General features: G+C 38.8%; 1 protein-coding gene across 16 annotated transcripts in view; it reads right to left on the bottom strand.

Moving 5' to 3' along the window:
* Positions 1-23,745, bottom strand: part of PLEKHA5 (pleckstrin homology domain containing A5) — a 262,286-nt gene that overhangs the window by 107,395 nt on the left and 131,146 nt on the right. For 4 of the 16 annotated variants that reach the window (XM_027541452.1, XM_027541454.1, XM_027541456.1 and 1 more), the window contains exon 1: positions 16,694-16,825. The exons of 6 other annotated variants lie outside the window; for them this stretch is intronic. The gene's annotated coding sequence lies outside the window, so the exon portion shown is untranslated. Of the gene's footprint in view, positions 1-16,693; positions 16,857-23,745 lie in introns of those variants that run through there. 6 more of the 16 variants (XM_027541463.1, XM_027541462.1, XM_027541468.1 and 3 more) reach the window with 3 other exon arrangements.

Below are 23,745 nucleotides of genomic sequence, written 5' to 3'. Positions count from 1 at the left end.
AACAACTTTAATTATGGAGAAAACAGTCAAGATGTTGTACTGAATACTGCTTTGTTAATTTTAAAAGATTATTGTATGTGATCTGTATTAACACATTTAATAGGTGGTAAGAGGCGGTGGGTTTAGATATTTATTTGTGGTGATACTTTCACTACATAAAAAGCATGCAAATGACTTTCTTATCAGTTAATTTAAGAAAGTGCAACAATGGAAACCTAAAGTCTCATAATGGGATATCAGCTTATACAATAAGCAATAAACTCATGACAGAATAACTAAGAACAAACAGCCTCTGGAGGTGAAGTGGAAAATGCTGAAGTACCTAAATGTGATGAATACCATGAATATGTCAAGGTACATAAATTCTGATGTTCTAACAGAATAAAATGCTGTGGGGAAGGGAGTAAACCTATGATAGAGATTAGACACCTTAATAATGAAAAAAGGAGGACAGCATCTTTTTTTAAGTCTCTTCTTGAGAAGGGGCATTAAAAAGCTAGACTTGGTTCAGTGGAAGGTAGAAGAGAAATACACAAATTCTTTTTATAAAAACCAATATTGCAAAAATAAAACAAATACTCCCTATTGTATTGCATTATTTTCCAGTACTATGCCATCTTGCCTAGAGGGAATACAGCAGACTCTAACCCTAATATTCCAGAAACTGTAAATTATAACTACAGGACCCTGTAATGGTTACTGGCCTAAGAGATTATTACTCTGACCACCAGACAATAGATCTGAGTATCCATTAGACAAGGACATGGGCTTCCTTGGTGGCTCAGACTATAAAGAACCTGCCTGCAATCCAGGAGACCTGCGTTTAATACCTGGGTCGGGAAGGTCCCCTGGAGAAGGGACTGGCAACCCACTCCAGTATTCTTGCCTGGAGAATTCCATGGACAGAGGAGCCTGTCAGGCTACTGTCCATGGGGTTGCAAAAGAGTCAGACACAAGTGAGTAACACATGCAGACAAGGACACAGGGCAAAGGAGACACTAAAATAAAGAACAATCATAAAGGAGCATAAACACTCTTTACCCTGAAAGTGGATGCTATTTCTATTAAACTGAATACAGTTATATTGTCCAAGTACTTTTAGGATCACAATGTCTTTAAGTAAAACTCACTAAATAAATAAAAATCTTAGCATTCTATCTTAGTTAAAAGTGCATGCATGCATGCTCAGTCGTGTAACCTGCCAGCTTCCTCGGCCCATGGGATCTCCCAGGCAAGAATACTGACTGGGTTGCCATATCCTCCTCCATGGGATCTTCCCGACCCAGGGATCAAACCCAAACCCATGTCTCCTGCATTGGCAGGCAGATTCTTTATCACTGAGCCACCTGCGAAGCCCCTTAGTTAAAAGATCAGTGATTAAAAACAATCATGAAAAATGAATATATCTATGCTCTTCTTTTACTTTTTTAAAGTATCCATCGTGTTTTCTTTTATTTAATGTTATACTAAGTTGACATAAAAAATCATTTATTTACAAGGGCACTCTAACATGCAAGTCTTCTGCTATTCTTTAATCAAAGAAATCATCTTTCCTATTACTTAGGCCTAACTGTAATACGTACACAAAGAAGTCCTCTCAAATGTTTATTTGTTCTGACTTATAGTCACTCAAGATTACTAGGTTTCTATAAAATTGAAATTAATAAGATTGAGATTTTATAGGCAATGAGTTTAGTTATAAAATGTCATCTCTCATAAAACAACATACTTATCAAATAAAAATCAGAGTAATGTTTTCTAATGATTTTGTTAAAATATCAATTAAAATAAATTAAGAGTATGAAAAACCAAAATATCAACCAAACAAGTGTTTAAATGTGGTAATTTTCCACAACCTGGTAGGATTGTCAATTTTTCCTGCTCTTGTTTGTGCAAATGTATTTTTATATACTTAAAATTTTATTTTTATATTTCAAAAATTAATTTCTAAATCATCCACAGAAACTAAAAATCAGTTAAAAATATACTGAGCCAACAAATAAATGAAAGCAATGTAAATATAACCCAAATGAATCTTTAAAAAAAATAAGCAAAAAGCCATCACTGTTAATGTGCAGAATTCTTTTAGTGCGTAATACACAAGTTCTTTAATACACACAGCAACGGGGCACCCTGGGAGGTGGCTGGCCACATATGAAGTCATGACCATCACGCTTGGCACAAAGGAGGAGGGACTGCTCAGGACCACAAGAGGGAAGGGAAGACAAAATTCCAGCCTTTCTTCAGTTCTACCGGTCTGTCTGCAGTATTATTTACGAAGTATATCTTTTCATCCAACACTCACCACCCTTTTTGTAGTCTAAGCTTTTCTTTTTTTCCCCTCCTCCTTTGAAGGGTCTCAAAATCCAGATGAAAGTAGCATCAGTTTTCCTATAACATTTATGTACAAGGATGTTCCGATGCAATTTGTGTACTACAGAAAAGCTGAAACATCACATAAATTCTGCATTTGTGTATTCATGAGCACATTCACAAGAAAGCCTAGGTGAGTGCAGAAACGGCACCTGATGATGTTGATAGCGAGAAGCACATGAATGACACACTTGCACACCCTCAAATGTCCAGCAGCTACTTCAGTTCATTGTCTGTTTTACAAAACACACCCATTCACAGTGACACAACTGTCTAATTCCATGTCTTTCCACTTTCAACACTTCCCAATAATTCACAAGCTGAAACCTCTCCAATGTCCATTTCCACAAGCAAACTGCCGGTCTTTTTCAACGCAAAGTGTATTTGTAGTACTTTTTTTCCCTAAGCATTTAACATGTATGAAACTGTTATGTCTTTCATTAGGCTCCTATCTTTATTTGTTTAATTAATTTATTAGGCTGCAGGTCTTTAGTTGCAGCATGTGGGATCTAGTTCCCCACCAGGGTTGGAACCCGGGCCCCATGCATTAGGAGTGTGGAGTCTTAGTCACCAGACCACCAGGGAAGTCCTCTTATTTTTATTTTTATGTGTCACTAATGAGGTTTTTGAGTACTATGCTCCTAAAGCCATTTTCCACAAAATCCCTAAACTTTCATTGTCTGAGTTCACACAGGGAGGTGATTTTTAGGAAGATGTGTGCTGTGTTACAGCAAAAGTGACTGTACTAACTAAATTATGAATTAACATACCTCTGCGCTACCCAAAGAAAGGCAATGCCATAGAATGCTCAAACTACCACACAATTGCACTCATCTCACATGCTAGTAAAGTAATGCTCAAAATTCTCCAAGCCAGGCTTCAGCAATACATGAACTGTGAACTTCCAGATGTTCAAACAGGTTTTAGAAAAGGCAGAGGAACCAGGGATCAAATTGCCAACATCTGCTGGGTCACAGAAAAAGCAAGAGAGTTCCAGAAAAACATCTATTTCTGCTTTATTGACTATGCCAAAACCTTTGACTGTGTGGATCACAATAAACTGTGGAAAATTCTGAAAGAGATGGGAATACCAGACCACCTGATCTGGCTCTTGAGAAACCTGTATGCAGGTCAGGAAGCAACAGTTAGAACTGGACATGGAACAACAGACTGGTTCCAAATAGGCAAAGGAGTTCGTCAAGGCTGTATATTGTCACCCTGCTTATTTAAGTTATATGCAGAGTACATCATGAGAAACGCTGGGCTGGAGGAAGCACAAGCTGGAATCAAGATTGCTGGGAGAAATCTCAATAACCTCAGATATGCAGATGACACCACCCTTATGGCAGAAAGTGAAGAGGAACTAAAAAGCCTCTTGATGAAAGTGAAAGAGGAGAGTGAAAAAGTTGGCCTAAAGCCCAACATTCAGAAAACTAAGATCATGCCATCTGGTCCTATCACTTCATGGCAAATAGATGGGGAAACAGTGGAAACAGTGTCAGACTTGGGCTCCAAAATCACTGCAGATGGTGACTACAGCCATGAAATTAAAAGATGCTTACTCCTTGGAAGGAAAGTTATGACCAACCTAGATAGTATATTCAAAAGCAGAGACATTACTTTGCCAACAAAGGTCCGTCTAGTCAAGGCTATGGTTTTTCCAGTGGTCATGTATGGATATGAGAGTTGGACTGTGAAGAAAGCTAAGCGCCGAAGAATTGATGCTTTTGAACTGTGGTGTTGGAGAAGACTCTTGAGAGTCCCTTGGACTGCAAGGAGATCAACCAGTCCATTTTGAAGGAGATCAGCCCTGGGTGTTCTTTGGAAGGAATGATGCTAAAGCTGAAACTCCAGTACTTTGGCCACCTCATGCGAAGAGTCGACTCATTGGAAAAGACTCTGATGCTGGGGGGGATTGGGGGCAGGAGGAGAAGGGGACGACAGAGGATGAGATGGCTGGAAAGCATCACTAACTCAATGGATATTGAGTTTGAGCAAACTCTTCGACATGGTGACGGACAGGGAAGCCTGGCGTGCTGCAATTCATGGGGTCGCAAAGAGTCGGACTCGACTGAGCGACTGAACTGAACTGAAACTGCTTCAGCTCTGTCTGACTCTGTGACCAGATGGACTGCAGCCTGCCAGGCTCCTCTGACCATGGAATTCTCCAGACAAGAATACTGGAGTGAGGTGCCATGTCCTCCTCCAGGGAATCTTCCCGACCCAGGGGTCAAACCCTTGTCTGTTACACGTTTTGCATTGGCAGTGGGGTTCTTTACCACTAGCACCACGTGGGAAGCCCTGGGAATAATTTTTATCTCCTAAGGGACATTGGGAAATGCGTGGTAAGATGTCTGGTTTTACATATATATTACTTAAGTATAGTTGATTTACAATGATGCGTCATTTCTGCTATATGGCAAAGTGACTCAGTTATACATATATATACACACACACACACACATTCTTTTTAATATTCTTTTCCATTAGGTTTATCCTGGACATTGAATATAGTTCCCTGTGCTATACAGTAGACCTCGTTGTGTACATCCACTGTCTGGTAGCACTTTTTGAACATTACAACTGGGGTTCGTATGTAGTGAGTAGAGGCCAGGATGCTGCTCAACATCTTACAACTTGCAGGAGAGTTTTTCACAGGAATAAAGGATCCAGCTCCAAATATCAATAGTGCTGAGGTTGGGCAACTTCCAGGAGGACCTGCACCAGGGGGCATGTTTCAGGATTGCTGCTGCCAGTTCCCTGGTCCCTGCGGTGAGCCACTGTCAACCCACAGCTCTGCAGGAGATCTTTCAAAACCAGCAGGGGACATGGGTTCAATCCCTGGCTGGGGAACCAGGCCTGAACACACTACAGAGCAACTAAGCCCAAGGACTGCAACTATTCAGCCCACGAACCACAACTCGAGAGTCTGTGCACTGCAAGAAAGGATCCTACCTGATGCAATGAAGGTTCCATGTGCTACAACTAAGATTCAAGGCATTTAATCCATAAATAAATATTTTTTAAAAATAGTGCTGAGGGTAATAAACCCTATGTGATGAGCATCATTGCCCTCTAACAATAAACTCTACCACATAAGCCATGTGTGTTATTTCTGTGGGTTCACTGTACCTGTTACGTCTCAGCTGCCTCACAGTTAGGTAACAGTAGCTATGTCACATGTTGCTTGTCTATTTGTTTATAACTGTTCTAGGTACCTGGTGATGGCCGTGAACAAAACATAAAAATCACTGCCCTTGTGGAATTTACTTTCTAGTGGGGATGTTTATGAAGATTAAATGAGTAGAGAGTATAAACATGGCTAGGAACAGACAAGGCCTTGAAGACATTTATTTTTGTTATGAACTAGAGGAATTGAGCATATGTTGGTGTCATCAGACAACTTATTAGGTTCAGTAACCTATTTAAACTGAAATAGTTCAAATGAACATGCAACCCGAAAAATGTTAAAAACTCTTGTTATCCCGCTAGTCAGTATTTACTGTCAAAGAATAAAGGTGTGATCTCTCACGGCTCTCATGTTTCTTGTCAAGATATTCCTAATATATCCAAAAACAGAAAATAGAGGAGAAAAGTATTCTAATATCAAAGCTCCAAGGAGAGAGTAGCTATGTTTTTAAGGCAGTATTCAAGAAGGTTTTTAAATAATGACAAACAACACTTAAAAAAAATGGACTCTGCTATTCTGAAGAGTTCATTACTGAATGAAATAGGTCACATCCAGGAGCTCATTCTGAGGATCATGCTCTATCAAAGGTAAAGGATCAAATCTGTGGCACTTTTAGAAGATATATCAAGAAATTGAGAAACAGCAACACAAATTGCTTGTTCTTTGGCATTATGCCCTCTTCACTCTTTATCACTAGACATTTAATCATTTACTAGAATTTAAACGAAAGATCTGCTTAATTCCAACCCCTATGGAACTATTTCACTCAATGATAACTGGATTTTAAAAGATCTTTTGATGAATAAATCCGTGTGTGTATAAAATGGCATATTTCCATCAAAAAAACAAATTAAATCAGAAATCTACTGGAGATGGAGTAGAAATTCACTATTCTGCCTTATTCTTTTTCAGATTGTATTTGTGAACCAAACAGCGCCTCATGAAGGTTACTGTACCAGAAAATGTGGGTGAAGGTGTGCCACCTTAAGCAGTTCTGAGCTTTACATTAAAAGGGAAAGCTGATAAACTACAACGGTTTCTATAACCCATTAATGGAAACAGAATTTAATGGGTTAGAATCAACTCTAAGTGGCAGCTAGTGTTATATGAAGAGTAATTTAGACTGTATGACAACACTCTGAAGATTGGGAATGCTGGTGTTTATGTCCATTCCCAGGCTGGCTAGAGGAAGCCATTTTTTTGGTTCAGTCCACCCTGCTAGTCTGTTCTCAGCAGGACACTAATAAGGGAGGACATCAATCAAGGATATCCCTAAGGAAACAATCCCCCATACACTAAACAGATGCCTGAAACATCCATTTCAAATATAAACCCCAGTAAAAGTATGGGTTTAGAAAGAGGAAAAAAGATGTCTGCTAACACGGTGTTTAAATTTTTGAGTATAATGATGAAAGGAGGTTAACACTGAAAGAACTTTCATTCTTACTGGAGTGATTATTTAAAAATATACAAGGCAAAACATGAAATATTTAGCACAGCTATGAACTGAAAAATGAAATCTAGTTTTTTTTAAACTTTATTTATTTTTAATCTAAGGCTAATTGCTTTACAATGCTGTCTTGGTTTCTGCCACATATCAACATGAATCAGTCATAGGTAATTTGGTTTTAAAACTCCTGTTATCCAACATTCAGGCTACAACTCTGCAACCTTTGTTGAGTGTAAATGTAAATTTTGTATCAGGTATTTATAAACAGGTGAAATGCCCTCACATTAAGTCCTTTGAAACATTAGGATTTGTCTGGTTTTTGCAAAAATGAATATATCACTGACAGTACTAGATTGAAAAATTAAAATGAATCAGCACAGTACACAGTGTATATGTATATTCTTTATACCAGATATGGAAAGAAGCTATTTTAGATTTAAAAATAAGAACATTTGAGATTCCAAGGAGATATGATTATTCATGACTGCATAATATGGCAATACTGACTAGTCTATCCTGTTTAGCTGAGCATCTGACCAGTCTCAAACTGGCTGCAGTGGTCCCAAACATCACATGCAGACCACAGAGTCTAGAAGTGAAAGGAAAGTCTCCGCATACACTATTCCTTTTCAAGAAGTTTCTCAAGAACTCCCTGGCCATCCTTGTCTAGACTCTCATTGGCCAGAAATATGTGTCAAAAGGGCTTCCCAGGTGGCTCAGTGGTAAACAATCCGCCTGCCAAAGCAGGAGATATGGGTTTGATCCCTGGGTTGGGAAGATCCCCTGGAGGAGGAAAGGTCAACCCACTTTAGTGGGTTGAAGAATCTTATGGACAGAGGAGCCTGGCAGGCTACAGTCCACAGGGTTGCAGAGTCTGACATGACTGAAGCACTTAGCACCCACATACGCATACAAATGAGATAACATAGTATTTGCCTTTCTCAGACTTGTTTCACTTAGCATAATGCCCTCATGGTCTATCCATGTTGTTGCAAATGGGAATATTCCACTGTGTGCATATGTCTTACATACATACAAACTGCATTTTCTTTATCTATTCATCCACTGATGGACACCTCAGTTGTTTCCGCATCTTGGCTATTATAAACAATGCTGCAGTGATCCTGGGTGGGCGGCAGTGCACAGCTTTTTGAATTAGTGCTTTTGTTTCCTTTGGAACAATACCCAGAAGGACCTGTTAGATCAACATGGTGCTTCTGTTTTTAATTTTTTGAGGACCCTCCATACTGTTTCCCACCATGGCTGCACCAACTTACTTCCCACTAACGTGCACTGAGGGTTCTCTTTTCTCCACATCCTAACCAACACTTACCTCTTAAAACAAGTGATGATAGTGGTTCTAACAGGTTTGACTTGCATTTCCCTGTTGAGCACATTTTCATGTACCCATTGGTCTTCTATATGTCTTCTTTGGAAAAACCTCTATCAGACTCTCTGCCCATTTTTTAACTGAATTTTTTTTTTTTTTTTTTTGCCATTGAGTTGTGTGTGTTCTTTATACATTTTAGATATTACTCCTTATCAGACACATGACTTGCTAATTTTTTCTCCCATTGGGTAGACTGCCTTTTCATTTTATTGATGGTTCCCTTTATTATTCAGTTAGTCCCATTTGTTTTTGTTGCTGTTTTCTTTGGTGTTAGGAAAAGATTTTTTTTTTTTTAACGTTTTGGCCATTAATAACTATGTACTAGCTACTTCTTAGTATTGCAATTCTCCCCTGTGGGAATATTTGTTTTAGTGATTTTTTTTTTGTTTTTAATATTTTGGCTTCATGAGTGACTCCAATGATTGCTTTACTACAAAATCCATTCTATTTTTTAACTTAAGAAATAAATATTGAAATTGCTAACATCAATAATGAAAGATTAAGGGCAGGAGAAGGGGATGACAGAGCATGAGATGGTTGGATGGCACCACTGACTCAACTGACATGAGCTTGGGTAGACTCCAGGAGTTGGTGATGGACAGGGAGGCCTGGTGTGCTGCAGTCCATGGGGTCGCAGAGTCGGACACGACTGAGCGACTGAACTGAACATCAGTAACAGCCAATAATTCTTCTGAGTGATATGTCAGACAGAGCAAAGTTTACTAGGTATTGTTTTATCCGTGTACCAGTGGTAAGAAGGTTGAAAATCTATCGACTATGCACAAAGTATGTATCTTAGAAAACTCTGTCCCACAGAAGAGATTTTGATTCTCTCTTATTAAATTCAGCTGCACACCCCCATTTGTATGATTTGCTCAGCATCATGTATTTCCCTTATGGGAGAGAAAGAAGGATTTAATTTAGTCTAAGAAAAATAGGATATCATAGTGGTTTGGCAGTTCTTTCTGCAACCCTGTCAAGAAGCCAGTATCATGACTTGGACTTTTACAAGGGCCGAGACCTTAAAACGTGCCTCGTACCCATAATGCTGTTAGACTGGAGCAAGGCAGAGAGATGTGTGGACTATGGAAGTGATTGTATTTCTCAAATTTAGGTACAAAACCAAAAAGCAAACAGCTCAGATGTGCATGGACAACTCTTCAATATCCTTCCACTCAAACCAAAAAGAATACTGTACATTCTCAAAGTGGCCTTGGTTTCATTATACTATCAGACAATTATACTTTTTGACTTGTTTTAAAATTGAAGAGCTTTGCAAACTATCATATATAGGATGGATAAACAACAGGGTCCTACTGTAGAACACAGGGAACTATATTTAATATCCTGTGATAACCCATAATGGAAAAGAATGTATAAATGGGTATAACTGAATCACTTTTCTGTATAGTAGATATTAACATTGTAAATCAACTATACTTCAGTTAAAAAAAAACTGAAGTGCCTTTACCAATAGAAATTATGATGCTATAATGTGTCACTCTGAGACTTAGTCTCAAATCAGGTTTAAAAACTATGTCTGAAGCAGTGACTTAGTTATTAAACATGATTTTTATTTATTAGTTATTAAACCAATTGGGTCTATGGTGGTCCAGAGTAATTTTTAAAACACTGTTACATGTAAAGTTGATTAATGTCTTATGCAGATAACTATTTGGATTTAATTTCCTTTAAATAAAAAGGCAAAAAATGCTATGTTGAAATCTGACTACCACAATGACTGTTTCTGCAATTTATTTTTAAACTGAAAATATGCTGGCATGGAAAATTATGCCTGCAATTAAAGGCAGTGTTTTAAGAACAAAAGAAAACACTGAAAGTGCCATGCCTTTTCTTGAGAGAAACGGAATTCTTGAGCCTTAGTTATGTGAATAACCACTGAGTTAGCAATCTAAAAGATTGCAATTTTTTTTCTTTTGCGAAACATGTAAAGTATATATTTCCTTTCCCCACATTTAGTTCTAAATGCCATTTGCCTTTAACTTCGAACTAACTGCTTCCAGACGTCCTGCTAAAACCTCAGTGATTCATTTACCCACATCTCCAAATTTTCCTTTCAGCCTTAACCCTTTATAGTCTCTCCTTTCTCCTCTCATCATTCAGGGAATGGAGCATCTCAGATTTCTTGGGGGCTGGGAGTGGGGAGGGGGGTAAGGAACAAAAGATACACCCTCTCTGATCCACACTCCCAACAAGAAAAATAAAAATCAGCACCTAAATAGCAACCACCATGTGACGTCACTCTGAGTGCAGCTCACGCTCTCCATCTGAGCCTGCTGCACTGGAAACTCGAGCAGCAATCCTCACACAGCCCCTCCGAGGTACGCATTACTGTCTTCACTCTACATGTGAATAAACTGAGGCTCACAGCCTCACTTGTATTCTCCATGTGTCAGAAGCCACATGGAGACCTGGTCCCCAGAGCTCCAGTTCTGTCCTTTTCAGTCTCCTTTTCCTGCTTTCAACAGCTGCCCCTTCTTGACTCATCACAGCCAGTGAGCCTTCTCAGTTCTGCCTTACATCTTCTCCCAGGTTTCTGCTCAATGGTAACTAAAACACAACACAACACAACACACCTCAACACTACCCTCTCCTTGCGCACACCGTGAACATGTACCCTCCCCTGCCCTCTCATGTCTCACTGCCTAGCATCACCCCAAGGTTATTCCCATCTGAAGCACAGTAATGAAACCTTTACAGATTCCAACGGAATTTTAAACCCAGTGTTTCTTTTCCATCTTCTTATTCTCTACGGCTTTGCAATCATTCTTCACTCTCAGTTGCTCAGACAACATTATCATGATGTAAATGTAACTTCATATTTCCCTGATTATAGGTCCCAAAGAATTGAAGCACAAATAACATCAATAGTAAACAATGGAATTTTTACAAAAGCACCCAACAGGAATTGAAAATTTTGCTTTTTCCACTGGGAAAATAGGAGTATGATGTAATGCTGCAAGTACAAAGCTCAAAGCATCATAGACTAGGAACAAAATAAAGGAAAAAAATTCAAAATATGAGATTCACATACAAATTATGTTTTAGTTTTTTGTATTTACAGATAATTTCTAAATCATCTTCTGAAAAAAAAAATCCTAAGTAAAACCAACATACTAATTTAGAATCTACAAAATAAATTTGACAATAGACTTTAAATAATTTTGCAATTAGAAAATAATTCAATTATCACCATGCTAGTTATGAAAAAAATGAACACAGCATGTTAATAACTGTTATCCATCCTGAGTTTTATGGGACAGGTACATTTAGACCACTTAATAAATCACATTATAAACAAAAATGCTTAAAATAATTTAGATAATTGTCTCGCTTGGAAGTCATTTGAGTGATTCTTAAGAAGCTTTTAAATAGGAAGGTTAAATGACACTTTATGGTTAAAACAGAAAAATGGCTCTTAGAATGTACAAGCTAATCCACCAGAGTCATTTTCTGTCATGCACTCAAGAATCAAGTGACATTTCTGGTTGCTATCCAGAAATTACCCTACATAAGAAGCTCGCTAATGGCATCTCCATCACTGCCTTAGTCTAGGCTCTTAAGTCTCCCAAGGCCCTTAACAACATCCGAATTCATCTCATTATAATCAGGATATCCCCCATTTAGAGCATCCTCCACTGAACCTCAACTTCCTTCTATAAAACAGCAACCGAAACCAGAACAACAAACCTTATTCCAGAGGGCTTTTGAAAGGTACCTGGTAGCACCACCAGACATTACCTAATAAAGCCCTCTGCTGCTGCTACTGCTGCTAAAGCCCTCACTAAATAGTAAATAGCCGAACTTGAATATGATATGTGGACACAGGGTGGGCGACAGGGGAGAACGGGACAAACTGGGAGAGTAGGATTGACATATATACACTGTGTGTGCTTAGCTGCTCAGTCGTGTCTGACTCTTTGTGATCCCATGGACTGAGGCCCGCCAGTCTCCACTGTCAGTATGGATTCTCTAGGCAAGAATACTGGAGTGGGTTGCTATGCCCTCCCTCCAGTGGCTCTTCCCAACCCAGGGATCGAACCCAGGTCTCCTGTACTGCAGGCAGATTCTTTACCATCTGAGCCACCAGGGAAGCCCAAGAATATTGGAGTGGGTAGCCTTTCCCTTCTCCAGGGGATCTTCCTGAGCCAGGAATTGAACCAGGGTCTCCTGCATTGCAGGCAGATTCTTTACCAGCTGAGCTACCAGGGAAGCCCATATATATTTCACTACCATATATAAAATAGATAGCTAGTGGGAAGCTGCTGTATAGCACAGAGAGTTCAGCTTGGTGCTCTGTCATGACCTAGAGGGGTGGGGTTGGGGGGTGAGGGTTCAAGAGGGAGGGTATATGTGTATACATATAGCTGATTGACTTTGTTGTACAGCAGGAACACACACAATATTGTAAAGCAATTATACCCCAATTTAAAGAAATAAATAATAAACATGAATGTGCTAGCAGAGTGAGGTTTCCTGAAGAGGAGTCAAATTATGTCACATCCTTGCTTTAAAAAGTTGTTGGCTCTCTGCCCTATGTTTAACGTGAAGTACAACTATAATTTAATGAATGAGGAAGCTGATAATTTGATCAAAAGTTAAAGTTTACTGTTGAATGATCTATGTAAAAAGTCCTTGTAAAACCACACAAGAGTAAAAATGATCACAGGGTATATACTCCAGTGATTTCAAAGAATGCTTATTTGAAAAAGTAGTCACTTATTTCAAAACACTATTAATTACAAAAGTCTAATGGAGTTTTAAAATAAAACTAAGCAGAATTCCAACTTAGGAACATGTCAGTAGTCAGAAATATTTCAGACAACTCTATTGCTTCCTAATGAATCCTAATTAGTAATCTTTTATTGTAACATGTATTAAATGGAGGATTACTACACCCTTGTTATGAAAGTTAACAACAAATTAGAAAAAGCAGAATTTAAGCACCATCTCGTTTGCTTTTGGGTGGTTATACACTACTTTAAAAAGCTAACCTAGTTCTAAATAGGTTGCAAAAAAGATCCAATTATTGTAGGTGAAACCTTCTTCCCAAAAGAATCAAGTTGACAGACTAAGAAGTTTTTCAAATTAGGAAAAAAATTAGTAATTATTGACTTTTACTATTCTTCATTAATCATTTTCATACTGCATGAGCTTTACCAAAACAACCACTTCAAGAATAAAAAGGGAGCTACTGATAAGTCAAATGATATCCCTATGCAACAAAAACATTTTGTTAAGAAATGGTATGCCTTCAAAATGGCTATGTTTTCTGTGTAACTTAAATATTTTCATTCACTCAGTATGAAACAGGCACTGATGACGTTTGGCCTTAATGATATTCTTATAAACAAATATGAGGAGTAACTAACCAAAAACGAGCCCAATTCGGGATCGATCTTGCTTAGAAAGAGGAAGAGCCGAGATGGTGGCCCAGAAGTGGCTGCCACTTGAATTGAGCCTCCATGGGATCAGCAAGAATATTCAGATGTGACCAGAGTTTAACCCAGATGGCAGGGAGGGGGCACAGAAATGAGACTGAAAATCCAGGCTTTGAGTGACAATATATTTACATATGATTTCCAGGTGGTGCAGTGATAAAGAATCTGTTTGCCAATGAAGGAGACGCAAGAGACGTGAGTTTGACCCCTGGGTAGGGAAGATCCCCTGGAGAAGGAAATGCCAACCCACTCCAGTATTCTTGCCTGGAGTATTCCGCAGACAGAGGAGCCTGGTGGGCTACAGTCCACAGAGTGGTGAAGAGTCAGACATGACTGAGCGTGCGCGCGCGCGCGCACACACACACACACACACACACACACACACACACACATATTTATATATAAAATTTCCATTATGTAAGTTTTGAAGCAGGATATTTGTTCCATTGTTAGGTTCTCTGTCACTTCAACTTCAAAGGAATGCATTTTTTTTACCCCTGAAAAGGTCCAAAGAGTAATGCATTTATGTGATGCACACAGCACGTTAATTAAGGCTCAGTTTCGTCAGCAAATCATTATCCCTAAGTACTGAGAAATTTCTCACTTACAGATGAGGCAGAAGTCGGACAAAGATCTGACCTAGAATAGCAGGCAGGGCCCACTTCCCGCAGCAGAGCCCCAGACACAGAGCAGAGCCGGCAGTGAACTCCGATGGCCGCTTGCGGCCACTGTGATGGCCGAGTGCTACTCAGGATATGTTTCCTTCTAACAGAGTGTGAAGCCACTGCACGCTATTAGATGGTTAGGATAACTAGTAGGTTTTCATCATCACAGTAAAGATTAAAACTCTCTAATGCAAGGCTCAAGATATTCCCCTCATTCATTTAACTTGTATAATCAATTCATTTATTCATGCTCAAACATTCATTAAATATTTATTATGCACGAAGTTTTGTACTCTCCACCACTATGAAACAAAAATATAGTTCAAGACTATAATGGGCTTCAGAATACTGTTCCATCTGAGTGGACCAAGCCAAATCTCAAACTTGAAGAATACCACAGTCATATTTTACCACCAGGCTTCAGTATTTTTTGGAATGAGTTCCTTAAAGAACACCTTATTCATGAACAGACAAGTACTTTATTCCCAGTGCTTCAGAGTTGAGTCAGGCTTTTATGTCAATTTCAGGTTATCCCCCTGACCCCCACCCCAAGCTCTGCTCATCCTCCCTTCTTTTGTCAGATTTAATTTCCTGTTCATACAAAAAAGTTAAAGTAGCTTCTCTTGACTTGAACTGTAGTGGTATTTAGGCCAGTGACCTCTGAGGTCATAATGCCTCAAAAACATCATTGTTAAGAATGCATACCCAATATATTTCAATTCATCATTACTACAGTAACTTACTGATTAAAATATTGGCTATTTTAAAACCATGTTAAAATAGTTTAAGTACATTTGAGATAAATTTTAAAAGCAATAAAAATATTAATGAGTTCTCTATATACTTAAAGCTTCTAGATTTGGGCAGAATTTGAAAATTCTACAACTTATGGAAAAAAATGGATCTTTAATTAAGCCTGTCAAGTCAAACAAAATGAAGCTGAAACCCCACTTCTATATCTCTCTGTTTCTAAAAATATAGAAGTATAATGTATTAGGAGTCATAATGAGGCAATTATTGATATTTTTGTACATCTGTACATAAAAAACTGATTTTGATCATTTCCTCTCAATAACTATCCTATTCATGTAAAAGAAAATATGTGCAGATAGTTTCATTCTTTATTTGCTTCAAAAAACTGATGTGAAAATATTCAACATTATCTATAAAGAATTTCTATATTGTCTTTTCCTCAACTAGACATACAAAGTAAAAAGTGACTGTTAAGAGAAAACTTTGAAAATTCTCCAAAAGACCTTGAAATAATAAGGCTGCGATTGAACTTTCAAGAGAAGAATTATGCCAGAAATGATAAAGCCTAAGATTTTTAAGGCTTCAGTTTATTCTATATAAACAGTATGAAATAAAAATGTCATTCCTTCACTCGAAACGGAGGGGGAGAAAAGCAAAATATAGTTACTCAAACATACATACACACACTTTTACCCAATCTTCTGAAACTAATGATTTCAAAACTAACTCAATTTCTATAGTGCAATTCAAAGACATGAATTAATATTGCAAAAAGAAATAAATTTTTAAAAGGCATGTTGCCATCCTTTATAATCAAAGGCAGTAGTAACTTACTGCTCTTAAATTTTAGGCTCATAAATGAAGATTCCTATTTTGAATCACATTGCTGAAATAACCCCAAATAATTAAAGAATTAAAGAGCTGTTTCAGCTAATTGTTAATTAGTTCAGACTAGTGATATACTTTTTAATAAAAGTATTATGTAACGAGCATTGTTAACATCTCTAAAGGAACTTCTGAGAATTTATTCATTTCTTTCTTGTGAAGTGAGAAACAAAACAAAAAATCAAGTTTCTCCTCGGAATAAGTTAAAAAAAATAAATGAATGAAAATCCTTAGGCTTTCAGGCAATTTGCAACCACTGTGCATTTATGTAGCTTCAAGTTAAGGAGAGACCAAAAGGAAGATTACATCTTCAAATGCTTTAGTCATTTGAAAAAACCTCACAATGTATTTACATTTCTCTAAGAATACAATACTTCTAGTTATAGAAGTATTTATAATAAGTAAATCCTGGCACTAGGGCTCTAAAGCTTACTTACCACAGGCTCATTAACTGAGAAAAGAACTACTGCTCATTTAGCCATCAGCTATTTATTATTACATATTAAAGTAACAGGCATTACTCACCAGCCTCCATCAAAATTACATTCAACTACAGGCAGAGGGGATACTGGAAGGAAAAGCAGACTCTGACTCTGCTGCTTTGTCTTGAGCGGCTCCCAGATGAGCGCCCTGGGGACCGAGCCCTCAGGAAACGCACTGTGGCCGGCGGACCGCTTGCCACCCTGCCAGTCTGACACTGGGCTGACGTCACGCCCCAACATGTCACTGCAGCCGCAGATTGAGGCAGCTTCTCTCGAACAGTTTGTTGTGATTCTGTACGCCTTCCAGCCAGAGGAGTAGAATATGATTTCAGTTCCCTTCAAGTTGGCACACAGCACAGGGTAAAATACCAGCATACGTGGCTGCCAACGGCTTGTGAAGAGTGTTGTGAGAATTTTTAAATAACCTTAGCTCTCAAATAGACATTTTCTGTTAAAACTATAAGCAAACCTATTCAAGTGATTCCTTTCAAAACATTTTTTTGGGTTGCTGTTGTTTCCAAAGTTGATCCATATTTCAAAAAATTCAGCCAATAAAAGGTACAAAGAAAGCTAAAACTGTGGTGACCTAAATGGGAAGAGAATCCAAGACAGAGGGAATGTATGTGTATGTGTGGCTGATTCACTCTGCTGTGCAGCAGAAACCACACAGCACTGTAGAGGAACTATGGTAGTAGTGTTAGTTGCTCAGTCGTGTCCGACTCTTTTGCGACCCCATGGACCGCAGCCCACCAGGCTCCTCTGTCCATGGGATTCTCCAAGCAAGAATACTGGAATGGGTTGCCATTTCCTCCTCCAGGGGATCTTCCAGACCCAGGGACTGGTAGGTGGGTTCTTTACCAATAGTGCCACTTGGGAAGCCCTAAAATACTCCTATTAAAAAAAAAAAAGTTAAAACTGCCTTCAGTTCTATTACCTAAAATGATGATGATAATAATGATAATGAATGCTCACATATTATGTCAAGCACTTTACAATCTCAGCTGAGCCTCAGAACCCAACCATCTAGTATCTGTAATTATCCGCATTTTATGGAAAAGACTGAGGCACAGAGAAGTTAGGGAACTTGCCTCGCCACAATGCTAGTAAGTGACTGTTGCTGTTGTTTTTTAGTCGCTAAGCTGTGTCCTGCTCTTTTATGATCCCATGGACTATATAGCCCACCAGGCTCCTCTGCCCATGGAATTTCCCAGGTAAGAACACTGGAGTAGGTTGCCATTTCCTCTTCAAGTGGGTCTTTCAACCCACTTGATCAAATCCACATTTTCTGCACTGGCAGGCGACTTATTTACCGCTGAGCCACCTGGGAAGTCCAGTGAGTGACTGAGCAGGACTTAAAATCCATACATCTGATCACTAAGTTATACCATTTAGCAGGAAAGATACCAGCTGTTAACATTCTGGTGAACAATCTTTTCGACCAGAGTTTGTGTATATAAACACATATTTATTCAATATAAGGAAATCAAACTATGTATGTTGTTTTGCAATCTGCTTTTAAAAACTCATTAATACGCCATGGTCAGTTTTCCATGTCAGTAACTATATTCTTAACTTTTCTTTTTATGATGGCTGCCTATCACATTGATCTAAACCTAATTCCTACTAGACACTTAATTAAAAACTTTTTGTTATGAACAGTGCTTAAGGTAGCCTAGATACCTTTGTGCTTTCTTGTGTTTATCTGTGCAGGGTAATCCTTAGAAATGATGCAGATAGGTCAAAGCATGTGTGTGTTTTCAACATTTGCCTCTTTGACACTCCAAAAAGAGGTAACAACTTATATTTATAATTTAATACATTATACATCTTTCCCACATAAAGGATACTGACAATTATTTTTCTTCCTTGCAAATCTAACAGAAAATACAGCTTTAATTGTGTGTTTTAGTTGCAAGTGAGGTTAAGGCTCTCTTCATGAGCTTGTTAACACGGAAGCAGTCCAGTTAAAGTCTACAAGCATGTAAGGTCTGGAGTCAGATGACTAAGACCAGCTCTCCTTCCCATAGTTTTCAGACCACAGGCAAGTTAGTTGGCCTCTCTATGCTTCAATTTCCTTATAGGGAAAATAAAGATAACAATTCAATCCTCACGGGATGTTTTGTGAGAATTAAATGAGAAAACCCATGTAAAGCAATTGGAATCATGCCTACCACATAACAAGTGTTTAATTAAATGTTAACTCATATTTGATGACCAATCATGTCTCTTCTGCATTTCATGCCCTTCAACTAAAAAGTGATTCTTAATAAGACTTTTATAAGTCTTATTTTTATAAGATGTACTGAAAATATCTTGTTAGCATGCTAATGACACAAAAATGTGACGATACCTCAAAGTGAGTTGTCTTACAATTAACCTAGCATGTAACATAACCAGTGCTAAAAAAAAAAAACAAAACACTCCTTTCATATGAAACTGCAATAACAGAAATTAAAAATAGCATTTCAAGTTGAGAAAACAAAATTGTTTCATCACATAGCTTGAAATATAGACAAGCAAGCCGAAGCAGTTTGCTATAACCAGAAGGGTTTGCATATGTTTTAGAATAGTAGTCAGTCATTCATGGATCTGTCCTATTTTTTTTTTTGAAAGTGAAGGTTTTGTCAATCTCAATTAGTCTCTGTTTAAACTTCTCACACTAAAAATGAAAACAAAACCCATTCTTGAAGACATCAAAGAAAAGTTAACAAAATAACTTTTGCTATAGTTCTGAAAGCAAAGGACAGTCCCTATTAAATGACACAAACGATAACAACCTTTAAGCACAATATATGAAGGTTAGAATGTAGTAAGCTTATTACTCCTACCCTAAGCCAATGTGACCTTGTGTTATGTAATAAAGTCTTCAACTGTTCACATCATCAGGGCAGGCGTAACAAAACACTTATCAAATCTACTAAGAAGGAAGCTATATATTTTTCTAGTAGATCTGGCTTAGGTGTAGTCATTGTTGTATATGCTATAAAATTATCACCTCTGAAGGCAGACATTTCTGTAATTAAATGGCAGCATAAGGAAATGGCAACCCACACCAGTATTCTTGCCTGGAGAATCCCATGGATAGAGCAGCCTGACAGGTTATAGTCCATGGGGTGCAAAGAGTCGGACACGGCTGAGTGACTAACACTTATAATATGTTTACAGAATTGCAGTGCCTTGGTGGTGCTACATACAGCTGCCAAGAGAAAGCAATAATGAAGCAGCAGAGATCTGTCAAGAGACTCTGAAAGATTACTAGGAACTCCGTGAACTCAAGAACTAACAAATTGACCAGATTACCAGGAACTCCAAGAACTAACAAGCTGACGGAGCATTTGGTTTACAAAGTTACCAGCACTCAGCATTATTTCTCTAGGACCTGGGAGGCTCAGCCCCTCTGCTATCCCACCATGGTTTACAGGACTTCCACAGGGAAAACGGGGTTCTTGGGCAAGGAACATAAAAGGGGGAATTAGATAAGGTCCCTCCTCTCAAGGCCAGAACAGCCTGGAATTGACAGTTTACTAGGACAGAGAGAGCTGTAAACAGATCATTATAACGTAACCTGATTTGCAGAGAACAGAAGAGGAAGTGGCTAACTGCCTGGGGGGATCTGGAAGAGGTTTAGCAGAGGACAGTAAATGACAGCGGAGGAACTCTTTCCAGAGGACATTGCAGTTAGAGGTACCAGTAGTTGTGAAAGCACAAATTTAAGATGCAATCTAAACTTGACACCTACAAAAGGCACCCAATTAACAGAGGAGGGGGGGGGGGGGAAAGCATACCAATAGGGCAATTCTCACAAGCACCTGGTGAGATTTTGCCCTGCTTTTCCCCAAAGCCAGGGATGGCTAATTTAGCTTTTTACGATTCTGCCCACACCATATTTTTAGGACAGGAAGCTAAGGGAGATTGTGGATATATGCCCCATTGTTTGCTGAAGCTATTAAGTGTCTTCAAATCAGTAGAGAAGCCTAAATCTCAATCCATACTGATTCTCTTTTCATGTATCTCTGTGCTGTAGGGCAGGAACCATGCTTTGTTAGAAAGCCACAGAAAAACAGTCCAGTGAGGGCCTGCAAAGTATTTGCCACCAAGTCATGTGCTTCATTCAGAACACTCTTTAGGGCTGTTTGTGATAATGACTGAGGATTCAGTTGTGATAACTATCATTTTTCAGTTCTCACTTCACTTAGTGGCATTTAAAACTCTTGACCACTCTATTCTTAAAAATGCCACCATGGACCCCAAACTATGTGACCTGGTTCCCCAGCCTTCACTTTGCAAGTCAGGCATGAATTCAAATGACTTGATCGAGCACCCAACTGTCTCTATAATTTGATGCTAGCTTACTCATCACTAGCACCCAAAGATGAAGCTCTTTTTAATAGATGAGAAACAGACCTACCCGTGTTTTTTTCCATACTGTCTCATAGTGCTGGCTAATGCAAAGCACTGAAATGTCCCATCACTTGGTAACTGAGTTTTATCTCCCAGGTCACTTAATGCAAAACTTCCAGGTCAGAAAAATACCACTACAACGAGAAACCCACAGCCACATACTCAACGATGCATAGTTCTTCTAAGCTACCGGGCAATTATGTGTCTACCTGAGACAGCGGTAGACCCACAGGTTGAAGGCTCAGTCGCACAAGACTGCCCCCACTCTAGATACCATCACAAATCCAGGTTATCCCTGCTTCTGACCCCTGGCTATACATCAGGTTCAAATGACCCTCATCTCAGGTTTGACTGATTAGCTTGAGAAGCTCACAGAACTCACAGAAACAGTTACTTAACATTTATTAATTTATTATAAGGAATATTGGGCTTCCCAGGTGGCGCTAATGGTAAAGAACCCACCTGGCAATGCAGGAGACTTAAGAGATTGGGGTTCCATCCCTGGGTGAGAAATATCCCCTGGGGAAGAGCATGGCAACCCATTCCAGTATCTTGCCTGGAGAACCCCATGGACAGAGGAGCCTGGCAGGCTGCAGTCTGTGGGGTTGCAAAGAGTCAGACACAACTGAAGCTACTTAGCACATGTGCATCAGGAATATTATAAAGGCTATAAATATCCAGACAGAAGGTACACAGGCATATAGTTTACAGAGGGAAAGTCAGAGTGCTTACAGCCTCGTTTTCCTTTCTCCCAAATTTCCAAATTAATTCATCTTGGCACATCAGCCACCATATCTTCACGACTTAAAGAGAAACCTCAAGGCAGCACTGATTACAAAAGTAAATTAAAAATACAGTCGTGCTTCAGTATCTTCATGGTCTTGGTTCCAGCACACCATCCATCCCCAAATTCATGGACTCTCAAGACCCTTATATAAGATGGCACAGTATGCTGCACAGTCTCCAGTATATTTTAAATCATCTGCAGATTACTTACAATACCTGATACATTGTAAATGTTATGTAAACAGGCAAATTCAAGGTTTGCTCTTTGGTACTTTTTGAAATCCCCCCTCTCCAATATTTTCGATTCACAGTTACTTGAATCAGCAGATACAGAATCCTTGGAGGTGAAGGACTGACTTTAATTCAAAAATATGCTGTCTCTCCTACCCTTGTTGTTGCTATTCATGTTGCTCAATCATGTCTGACTCTTTGAGACCGCCAAGGACTGCAGCATTCCAGGCTTCCCTGTCCTTCACCATCTCACAGAGCTTGCTCAAACTCATGTCCATTGAGTCAGTGACACCATCCAACCATCTCATCCTCTGTCATCCCCTTCTCCTCCTGCCTTCAGTCTTTCCCAGTATCAGGATCTTTTCCAATTTATCGACTCTTCCCATCAGGTGACCAAAGTATTGGAGCTTCAGCTTCAGCATCAGTCCTTCCAATGAATATTCAGGACTGATTTCCTTTAGGATTAACTGGTTGGATCTCCTTGCAGTCCAAGGGACTCTCAAGAGTCTTCTCCAACACCACAGTTCAAAAGCATCAATTCGTCAGCGCTCAGCTTTCTTTACGGTCCAACTCTCACATCCATACATGACTACTGGAAAAACCATAGCCTTGACTAGACGGACCTTTGTTGGCAAAGTAATGTCTCTGCTTTCTAATATGCTGTCTAGGTTTGTCATAGCTTTTTTTCCAAGGAGCAAGCGTCTTTTAGTAGCATTATCCTCATTATCTTCTCTTAAAAGGTGAAAATCAGGCAAAGAGCAAATTAACTCACAGAAGCTGAACACTCACAGCAAGTGATAGCCTGAGGTAGATTGCAAACGTTCCACGAGTGTACTGCACAGGTAACTACATCACCTGAAGGTCAGGACAGAAACAAACTCGACACCACAAAGGAAGACAATCACTATGAATATAGGAAGAGAATCACTACGAGTGTCAACCCTCACTTGACAATGACCTAACAGTTCAGATATTCTCGATTCACTACCTTCAAAATGTTCAAGGGTTGTTCCATGCAACCAGTTAGGTTTTCTATTAGGGTTAAAATTTCATAACACAGCAAATTCTGAAAATGTAGTTGAAAGAGCTGAATGATTTAAGAATCAGATTAATCCACGAATACCTGCTTAGGAAGGAACCAATTATAACAAAAAAGTCCGTCATACCACAAGAGTTTTTTCCCCAGGGAGTGGTAGCTACTAAATATACTTGCTTACTAACAAGACTTGAAACCTTCTAATTTGAAAATATCTCTCAGGTCATCAATGAGCAACTTGGCCCTTAAAGGCCAGTTAATAAGATACTGATTCAGCCATTTTATAATCACTTTATTTCTTCTGATCCTTTCAAAACTGTTTCCACTTTTTGTGTGAGATTGGTAGCTATGACTTCCTCCTTATAAACTGTGTCGTAATTTGTGTATCTCAACAATTTATTTGTACACCTTTTTTGGTCCACCTCAAATGTTATCTCCTTGGAGAGATTTCCTCCAGTCTCCTTCATTCAAGATGCAGTATATATCAGGAACAAATATCATGACCAAAAAATCTGCAGTCATACACACCTACATTTCAAAGACTCTGTCAATAGAGATGTTTATAAGCTATTCTGCAAAATAAATAGAACATAACTAAACAACAACAAAAATATACTCATGGAAAGTGGACTAATAATTTT

The sequence above is a fragment of the Bos indicus x Bos taurus genome, chromosome 5, assembly GCF_003369695.1.
Source record: "Bos indicus x Bos taurus breed Angus x Brahman F1 hybrid chromosome 5, Bos_hybrid_MaternalHap_v2.0, whole genome shotgun sequence".
NCBI classification, from domain to species: domain Eukaryota; kingdom Metazoa; phylum Chordata; class Mammalia; order Artiodactyla; family Bovidae; genus Bos; species Bos indicus x Bos taurus.
This window is presented reverse-complemented; position numbering and strand designations above follow the sequence as displayed.